A 9,967-nucleotide genomic window follows, 5' to 3' on the forward strand; every position below is an offset into this window, starting at 1 on the left:
CTTTCAGTTTTTGTTTTCCAAATCCACTCACAAGGCTTTGGTCAACCTGAGGCTATAGAAGAAGACACTTGCCTAAGGAGCCACAAAGTGGGACAGAACCCATAACCATGTGACTGGGAAACAAGCTTCTTCATATCTGGACTGTCTTTTATCATAGGTCTGTCTACTCAGTTACGGTTGAGTTGGGGGTTAAGCAACTCACCAGCACCAATACTTTCCAACCAATTATTTGTCCACTGTCAGACTGTATCTTACCCCTTCCACCTACCTCTCTTTCTTCTGCTTCTATTGTCAGTACAATCTCTGCCCATCTGAACTTGCTTGACTTTCTGACCATATAACAGCTCTAACCTAAACCTATTATTGTATCAACCTCTCTGTCTTCTGATCTTGCTCTTCTCACCTCACTTGACCTCACACTCTCTAACACATTTAAATCTCCAATAAAAGTACTTCAGTCTTCTGCATGGCCTATTCAGAAATACTGCAACAACTCTTTTACTCTTTTACTTGTTTCAGTCATTTGACTGTGGCCATGCTGGAGCACCGCCTTTAGTTGAGCAAATCAACACCAGGACTTATTCTTTGTAAGCCTAGTACTTATTCTATTGGTCTCTTTTGCCGAACCACTAAGTTACAGGGACGTAAACACACCAGCATCGGTTGTCAAGTGATGTTGGGAGGACAAACACACACACACACATATATTTACATATACATATATACGACCGGCTTCTTTCAGTTTCTGTCTACCAAATCCACTCACAAGGCTTTGGTCGGCTCGAGGCTATAGTAGAAGACACTTGCCCGAGGTGCCACGTAGTGGAACTGAACCTGGAACCATGTGGTTGGTAAGCAAGCTACTTACCACACAGCCACTCCAATGCCTCTGCTTCTCAGATCTTGTCAGCAACACAACACCTCCACCTTGATTGCTCCCCAACACATCTGTCTCTACTGATTTCATCATCACTCATATCATTCCCTTCAATCCCCATAAGCTTCTTACTAGCTGCTATTCCCATTCCTTCATGTCCAATAAATCAGGTACGAAATATTTTAATGCAACCATTTTAGTGCCACCAATTTGGTATCACTGATTTCATGCCGACTTATTTCATGTTAGACATTTTAATGTTTCTTTCATTTTCCTCTCTCTTCCCCCTCTCCTCTTCTCTCTCCCTCTCCTTCTCTCTCTGTTTATGTGTGTGAGATTCTTGTTGTTTGTATGTATGTGTAATGAGCCCCTCTCTCTCTCTTTCTCTACCTATGTACCGTAAATCCTTGAGTATAGTCCACCCTTGAGTATAATACGCAGGAGATTTTTAGGGGGCTGTACTTCTGAAAAACCTAAACCTTGTATATAATATGCACCCCTTCTCTAACTTGAGTCGTGCGTAATTAAGCCAGCAGCACCTAGTCGAACAAACACTTCCGTGCATGCGTAATACAATAATGGTGATGTTCTTAACTGTTATGTGGGAATGTAAATATGTTTGCAAATTGTTTTTGTTACATGTTATTCTGTGTTCTGAATACTTTTATTTTAATAAATGTTGCTTACTGCAAGTTATGGATGATTCTTTTATGACTTCATTGCTTTCAGGCTTAGCTTACGGTATTTTCATGCCCGACATCACAAAATGCGTCTGAATAAACATTGCCGGACAGCAAATAGAGACTTGAACATTGCTTAGAAAATATTTTTCATTTTTAACCTCGTATATAATACACACTAGGGATTTTGACCTTTAAATTTTGGGGGGAAAAATGTGGATTATACTCGAGGATTTATGGTATATTTCTGTATGTGTATGCATATGAGTGTTTGTTTCCAATGCCAAAACATACTGTGGCCAAAACAGGTTGAATGTCGAGTCAGCCATCCCAGATCATCAGCATCCAAGCACCCACTCAAATTCCCTTACTGTTCATGTTTCTCCACCAATATGTTAACTTACAAATGTTCAACTGGTACCTAAGCTGTATGAATCTTATCAGCTTTAGAGGGTCTACAAAAGCCAAGTTATCAGTCCTTTCCTGCTCACTGAAAGCAGTAGCATAGCTAGGTGTATGTCAGGGACCATTTACCTTGGGTGACATTTTTATGGGGGTCGCATTTTCGGGTCTCCTATACTCTATATAAATCCATATAGACTTATGGGTACTACTTAAGAAGAGTGGTCCCGGTGCGCGCACTCGCGCATCCATGCTAGCTAGTCGTGACTAGTCAATCCTTACTTTGTTTTTGTGTTTTATTTATTTTATGTTTTATTTACTTTGCTAGGTAGTCATTGTAGGATCGACTAGTCATGACTAGCTAGCGCGGATGCACGAGTACGCGAGTGCGCACACTGGGACCACTCTTCTTTAGTAGTACCAACTTATGTACCACAAAGGTGGGAAACAAACACATAAGTTGTTCTGGGTGGCACACACTGAATCCATAAAAAACACTAAACATTGTATTCTGTCTTAATTATTTAAGACTGCATCCCTCTGGATCTGGAACTCTGACTTAACAATGCTTTCAAAAATTAACTAGGAGCCTTACCTACACTGATCTCTTTCAAATATCCTAATTTCCAAATGGAAAGATTTTTGTTACTTCCCTTCTTCCTCATGCTGATTCAGGGTTTATTGTGTTAGCAATATTCCTCAAGTTTGGTCTCAGGCTTGGCTGTATGGTTCAGCTTAGATATGGCTGTGTGATTGGGTTCTGGCATGAATGTGTGACAAGACACATCATAGGAAATTTAATTCTGGTTGTATTGCAGTGAATAGAAGAAGTAAATTTTCCACTAATTACAGTTTTTTGTTGTTTTATAGATAAAATTGCACTAAATTTCAAACAGCCTACCATATTGAAGTATTTAAAAATAACCCATTGATAACAACTTGTGTGACACCCTCTCTGGTTTGGTGATACAAAACCACTCGTTTTAAGTGTTCATCATCATCATTGTCCTCATCATCATCATTGTTGTCATCCTTTTACATCTGCATTCATGGTTTGAGTGGATTGGATATATCATAATCTAAATGATTTCTTATTGCTTGGAGAACCACATTTCACCTTACATCCAATTTTTGATGTAGTTTCTATGGCTGGATATCCTTTTTATTATCAATCACTTTGCAAAGTATAATGGGAGTATTTTATCCTTGCACCAGCTCTAGAGAGGTTGTCAATTCCTCATCAAGACTAAATGGTCTTCTCAATCCTACTTTCTCTCCATTCGTTCAGCAACCATTTCTCACATAATGTACAGCATGTGTTTATTGTAGCATCAGTAGTAGTGAGACTGCTTTATATTCTACAAGTCTCACAACTCTGTTTTCTCTATACAAAGCAGCATGGCTGAGAGGGTGGTAGAGGAGGAACTAAATGAAGAGTGACAATGATGACAACTGCATATTTATAGAAAGAACAAGAATAAATTATGGATATGAACAACAAGTGACCTGGGTGATGGCCAGCATTAGAAAAGCTTGCTGGTAGGGTATATCAGGTACAAGTAGATCTGATGCAACTTTTATTACATAGGCAACATGTGGGAGCTGGAGAGATAACAATGATGACAGAGGAGAATTAAATAAGGATAAATCTAATGCCATTTCTCATAACACAGTCAGCATTGTACAATAAATAGGAGAGAGGATGAATGGTTAAGCAAAGAGAGCGTAACAAAACAGCATGAGGTCAATGGAAAGAGGCTTTACAAAAACATCATCCTCATCATCATCGTTTAACGTCCGCTTTCCATGCTGGCATGGGTTGGACGATTTGACTGAGGACTAGCGAACCAGATGGCTGCACCAGGCTCCAATCTTAATCTGGCAGAGTTTCTACAGCTGGATGCCCTTCCTAATGCCAACCACTCAAAGAGTGTAGTGAGTGCTTCTACGTGCCACCAGCATGAGGTCCAGTCAGGCGGTACTGGCAACAGCCATGAAAAAAAAGACTTTACAAGAACATAATGAGTGAGAAATCCAAATATTGATATATTATACATCCTTGCTTCCAAGTAGTCTTCCTCATTGCTGCATGCTACAAATCATAACAATCCTTCACCATTTCCATTTGGAGGATCTTCTTCTTGAGATTAGTTTCCATTACTTTGTTCCATGTCTTTGTCAGTTTCCATCCACTTCAAGTACTTGACATATATATATACAGCTATCATTACCTATATGCACCAACCACATACCCATACCAGTATAATCTTCTTATTTCTTTATTGCCCACAAGGGGCTAAACATAGAGGGGACAAACAAGGACAGACAAAGGGATTAAGTTGATTACATCGACCCCAGTGTGTAGCTGGTACTTAATTTATCAACCCCGAAAGGTTGAAAGGCAAAGTCGACCTTGGCGGAATTTTAACTCAGAATGTAACGGCAGACGAAATACCTATTTCTTTATTGCCCACAAGGGGCTAAACATAGAGGGGACAAACAAGGACAGACAAAAGGATTAAGTTGATTACACCGACCCCAGTGCGTAGCTGGTACTTAATTTATCGACCCCGAAAGGATGAAAGGCAAAGTCGACCTTAGCGGAATTTGAACTCAGAATGTAACGGCAGACGAAATACCTATTTCTTTATTGCCCACAAGGGGCTAAACATAGAGGGGACAAACAAGAACAAACAAAGGGATTAAGTCGATTACATCGACCCCAGTGCATAGCTGGTACTTAATTTATCGACCCCGAAAGGATGAAAGGCAAAGTCAACCTCGACAAAATTTGAACTCAGAATGTAATGGCAGACAAAATACCGCTAAGCATTTCGTCCGGCATGCTGTTTCTGCCAGCTCACCGCCTTATGACTATACCAGTATAATCTGTTTTGCACATTACTTCTGATACCTTTTATATCCAGTTTTATTGTAAGCTCATTTAGGCTCTGATATCCTCACACCTTAACATTACACACCTTTACCTTTTGTTAGGATATATTCTAAACACCAGCTTAATAATGAGTAAATCTGAAGCAATTTAGAGAAATTAGTTACATGCAATTTATGAAGAAATGTGATACTATGTCTTATCTCTTTCCCATCATGATACCTCTGTGAAAAGAGATTGCATCAGATCTATTTGTGAATTGGTCTGTAAATACCTAATTAAGATATTGCATTTTATAAACAAGCAATAAAAAGCTGGTCCAATGCATTTTACTAAATTTTTGAAAAATACTACCTGCTTGCTGTCTTGACCATGGGGAAATATTACCTTACTTGGAAACAGGTGAGGGATGGTGATGCAAAGGACATCCAACCATAGAAAGTTTACCTCAACAAATTCTATGACTTGTGTAAGTGTGGAAAAATGGACATTAAAATGATGATGATGATGACAATGATGATCAGTAACTAAATAGAGATATTTAGATTCAGTGGTTATGAGTTTAATTTATTGTCTATAGATCTAATGCAATGCTAGCAGGATACAAATCACGAGTTTTTGCTGGGTTGTTTGTTTAGGCGGGAATCTATTGTATAAGCTCAGTCATTCATATCCTAGTTACAACCAAGTAGTATTCAGGTCAAAAACAGTGAGTTTAAATTTTCACTTCAACTCCAGAAGTCTTTCATTAATATACAAATAATTTTTGTATTAACATAAATTGGATTGTTATGAGAATTTCCATAAAGCATGTGGCACAAGTACTATTACAGTTATTTTATGGTTATTTTATGGCTGTTTTACTGCCTACTGAAGAGCAAAGTTATCTGGAAGTGGGGTGGCTGTTATAAGCTAATCACACTGAAATTTGTAATGATTCTTTCCAAAGAAATGCATTTTGTCCTAAATGTATTTCTCATTTTGTCCTAAATGCATTTCTCAGTGCATTTTGGACAATTTGTAACCAATGAATGTGTGATCTATAAAATATTGAATGTTTTTTTTTTCTTTAATTAAAGCATATGAATTTCCAAACTTACACTAAATCTGTTATAGAAAGTCAGGAAATCTACATAACTAAACTTCTCTTCTTCCTTACAGCATAAGATTTATTCCACTGTTTGAACTGCTTGTAATATATTTTACTGAAACAGAACATGGTAAGTTTTCTCAAATACTAATGTTTTATTGTATAATGATATCGACCGTTTACAGTATGAGTTGAAAAACTACCAGAATCATCTTTGCATTTCATTCTTCCAGAGTAAAAAAATAAGTATTAGTCATGTACTGGGGCTGATACAACTGATTGTTCCTTCCCTCAAAATTTCTGGCCTTGTATTTATTTAAGAAATTATATATAAAACTAGTAAATGCAACCATCCTTTAGACAATTTAACATATAAATAATAAATCAAAAAAATGTTAAAACAGCTAAAAAATATTCTGTAATGCATATATACGACCATATACAGGGTGGTCTGAAATTCTTGTTACCCCCTACCAAAAAGTAATGAGAACAATAGCAGAACAAGTAATGCAGTAATCCAAAGCACGAACTGGATTTAGTTTATTCACTTTCATTGATACTGTCACACATTGAGAAGGTCTGTATGAACAAAATTATGTGGTGCTTTGATGATTGTTGCAAAGGCTTTCTGAATGGCGTCCTTCAACTGATGGGTATTCTGGTATCGCTCATGTGAAACTCTCTCCTTGATAATACCCCACAGAGCATTATCGCAAGACATGAGGTCTGGACTACTGGGAGGCCAATCAATAGGTGCTGGAAGTTGTTGCGATCCTTGTCCTATCCATCTATCCCCCAAAAAACTTCATTTAGGTATTCCCAGACAGTGATAACATAGTGGGGTGGGGCACCATCTTGTTGAGACCAACAATCATTCAGGTCAGCATTCAACCTCTGGAGCTGTGGAACAAACCATTCCCTTAACATGGCCAAGTAAGATTGCTGGTTAACAGTGCCCTCAAAGAAATAGGGTCCAGGTGCTTACTCGATATAGCAGCCCAAATCATTACATGGGGGGGGGGCTAAAGCAAAAAATAATGATAATAATGACAATAATAAACAATATGTAGGGGGTAACAAGACTTTTGGACCACCCTCATCTCATCTCATTTTCGTTTAGCATCTGCTTTCCATGCTAGCATGGGTTGGACAGTTCAACTGGGGTCTGGGAAGCCAGAAGGCTGCACCAGGCCCAGTCTGATCTGGCAATGTTTCTACGGCTGGATGCTCTTCCTAATGCCAACCACTCCGTGAGTGTAGTGGGTGCTTTTTACATGCCACCGGCACCGGTGCCAGACGAGGCTGGCAAATGGCCACAATCGGATGGTGCTTTTTATGTGCCACCGGCACGGGGGCCAGGTGGGGCTGTAGATTAAAAAAGTATGGAAAATGTTGAAATAAATAAATAGACAAAATCCTTTCTCTTTTATAATATTCCCTAACCAAAACCTTCAAACAATATACACCAATACACATATAAGAAAAAATATAGAAAGTAATGATACACACTTGCAACATATAAATAATAAATCAAAAAACTGTGAAAATCACTAACTAAAAGTTATTCTCTAATGCCAATATACAACTATATGGATTTAAAAAGCATGGAAGACCCTACATGCAATTAAACGATGTACATACAAAAAATTAGAGAAAAACCTGTGTAAACCACCATTTTTCCTGGTTTGTCCATTTAAGCAGGAGCTCTGAGCAAAATGTTATAGTGCATGACCATCCTTGGCACATAAGTAATGTGTGTAAAGTTTGGTGAAAATCGGTTGAGAATTGTGGAAATGTATGCGTTAGCCAATATACACACATACTGTGATTTATATATACTAGACTAGATAAAGGTTTTCTGAATTTGTTATTATTTCTTTTTTTTTTAAGTAGGAACGAAGCCTAAGATCTACAGTGGGTTGGAGGTAAATGGAACACTTTCCAATATACTATCAGTCACATAAATAAAGTGCTGTGTTTTCAGTTAATTAGTCTCAGTCAATCCTAATTGTAGCTTTTATAGCATTAAGAATATGTGAAACAAAATTTTGGATAGCATGTTAGTGGATCACAGATATCATCATCATTGTCGGCGTCATCGGCGGCGGCAGCGGCATCATCATCATCATTGCTATAACATATTTTTCTATGCTTACCTGGATTAAGCAAAATTCATTGAGGTAGATTTTTCTACAGCTGTATGTTCATCCTGTCTCCAGTCTTCATGTGTTTCCAAACAAGATAATCTGTTATTATCTCTCCTAGTCCTTTGAGCACAAATTGCACATTCTTTGACGACGAAGTTCTTCAAATTCTTCAGCTGACATCTTGTTAGCATTCTGTAAATGGGAAAATATTAGAAATACTGATTTAACTATTCAAATAATTTGATACAAGCTTTCATGACAGATTAACTAATTCTTAAATTAATATATGCAATTACATCCATATGAGTTTTGTCTCACTGTGAAATTAGGCCCAATGAAGGCTTTTTCATCAGCTTAGGATGAGAAACAAACCGAGAGATTTCCTTGCCATTTATCAATTCATCTTGATTCAGTCATCTTTACTTTCACACACACACACATATCTTTTATCTTTTACTTGTTTCAATCATTGAACTGGTGGAGGTAAAGAATGCGCACATCACACGTTTTCAACATATACTTTACCTTCGCCAGTTGTTTTCCTAGAGATTTAAAACAGAATGTAAAGAACTGGAAGAAATATCGCAGGGTCTTTCTGACATTCTAACGATCATATCTAGTTTTGCAAGCCGGAATATTATCATATCTATAAAAGGGAGAATGTGTGTGCATGCGTGTGTGTATATGATTATAATTTATGCATGTCCACAAATTAGCACACATGTCGCTCAAATTTTAGGAGGACATTTGTCAACATCCTATCTGGGTTTTGTCAACTTATTTTTACCCCAAGGCACCCGTGGGTAGTGTAAATATCTATTTTCAGACATAGCTTTTGGCCACAAAAAATATTAGCCTTAGCTTTTTTGCCAGTGTCTAACAAAAAAAAAATAAGATAAAGAAAAGAGGAAGAAGGAGGCAGAGAGTTTCATGGGAAAGACAAATTGAGAGATGAAGAGACAGAGATTAAATGACGTTAATAAACAGCCTTAGCTTTTTTGCGAACGTCTAACAAAAAAAATAAGATAAAGAAAAGTGGAAGAAGGAGGCAGAGAGTTTCACGGGAAAGACAAAGTGAGAGAAGGAGAGAGAGAGAGAGAGAGAGAGAGAGAGAGAGAGAGAGAGAGAGTAAGTGACTACGTTCATAAAAAATAGAATGTAAAATGTTTTGTTTTTTGTTTTTGAAAGACACTATACTTTATAATCATAGTATATATACTTTCTCACGCAACAATTACAATATATTTATTTTAAATCATTTATTTATTTTAAATCGTTCATCTTTCTCCCCACTCTCTCTCTCTCTCTCACATTACTTTGGGTGCGAAAGAGTTTTGTTTTTATTTTACGCTGAGTAAAAAAGTGCTTTGCTGACAATCCATTTATTTAACAACAAAGAAACAGAGGTGAGTAACAATTTGTCAGTGAATTACACAATATAAATGGGTACAATTTGCGAAGCCTCCACCACACCCCACTCCGTTTCAGAGACCACGAAAAGGGTTTTGAGGCCAGAGTAGTTGATTCCATGCAAAAAAACTGATTTTTTTTTTCTTACTGAAAATTGTGCAAGTGTTAATCTACAAATTTAACAACATTTTTTCCATTCATTTCTGTTTATGAACATGTATGTGTGCACGAAACGTGCAATAGGTGTACGTACGTGTGTGTATGTGTGTTCGTGTCTGTTGCCCATATATATTTAAATTATATTATATATATATAATATATATATATAATATATATACATATATACATATAGCTAATTTCAACGGATTTCGCCCAAATTTGACGTCCATATTACTTAGTTTGGTTTGAAATAAAGAACTTGATTAGCTTAATAATCATAACTTAATCCTGGGCAAGGCCGGGTTATAC

Source organism: Octopus sinensis, linkage group LG1, assembly GCF_006345805.1.
Source record: "Octopus sinensis linkage group LG1, ASM634580v1, whole genome shotgun sequence".
In the NCBI taxonomy this organism is placed as follows: Eukaryota; Metazoa; Mollusca; class Cephalopoda; order Octopoda; family Octopodidae; genus Octopus; species Octopus sinensis.